We start from the raw sequence: 784 nt of genomic DNA on the forward strand, positions 1-784 counted from the left end.
TAACAAGATCTGACGCCCTCTTCTGGAGTGTCTGAAGATAGCTACAATGTACTTACATATAATAAATAAATCTTTAAAAAAAAATATTTTATAATCTCACCACCTTGAGAATCTTCAGTAAAATTGAAACAAAAAGTTGAAAGAACATATGCTTTTCAATACACAACTTCCAGTGAGAACATGGAGATAGATTCCTGGTGGTTTGAATGAGAATGGCTCTTACAGGCTCCTGCTTTTGAATGTCTATAGTTAGTGGAATTGTTTGGGAAGGGTTAGGAGGTATGACCTTGTTGGAGGAGATAAGCCACTGGGGGCTGGGCTATGAGGTTTCAGAAGCCCCCACCAGGCCTAGTCTCACTTGTTCTGCCTGCAGCTCTTTGAGAAAATGAGAGCTCTCAGCTACTGCTCCAATTTCACATCTCCCTGCTGCCATGCCCCCTGACCTTGAAGATCATAGACTAACCCTCTGCAACTGTAAAGTGAGCCCCCAGTCAAGGGCGTCCCTTTATGAGCTGTCTTGGTTATAGCGTCTCTTCACAGCACTAGAGCAGTAACTAAGACAAGGTTTATCAAAAGCCATCTTGCTTGAGGCAAAATAAATACAAACTTCATGTTTTGTTCCTTAATGAGAGTTTGACTTTCATACTTGTTTTGTCCTGTCACCTTCCAGCTCTCCCTCTTCCCTGTCCTTGTTTATTTAGTTCCCAGCACTACTGAAGTCCAAGGTGCCACTGTTGCTCATTGACTAGTACGACATTTACAGGGTGGGGATATCCAGCGGCTG

The sequence above is a fragment of the Mus pahari genome, chromosome 19 (genome assembly GCF_900095145.1).
Source record: "Mus pahari chromosome 19, PAHARI_EIJ_v1.1, whole genome shotgun sequence".
Lineage (NCBI taxonomy): Eukaryota > Metazoa > Chordata > Mammalia > Rodentia > Muridae > Mus > Mus pahari.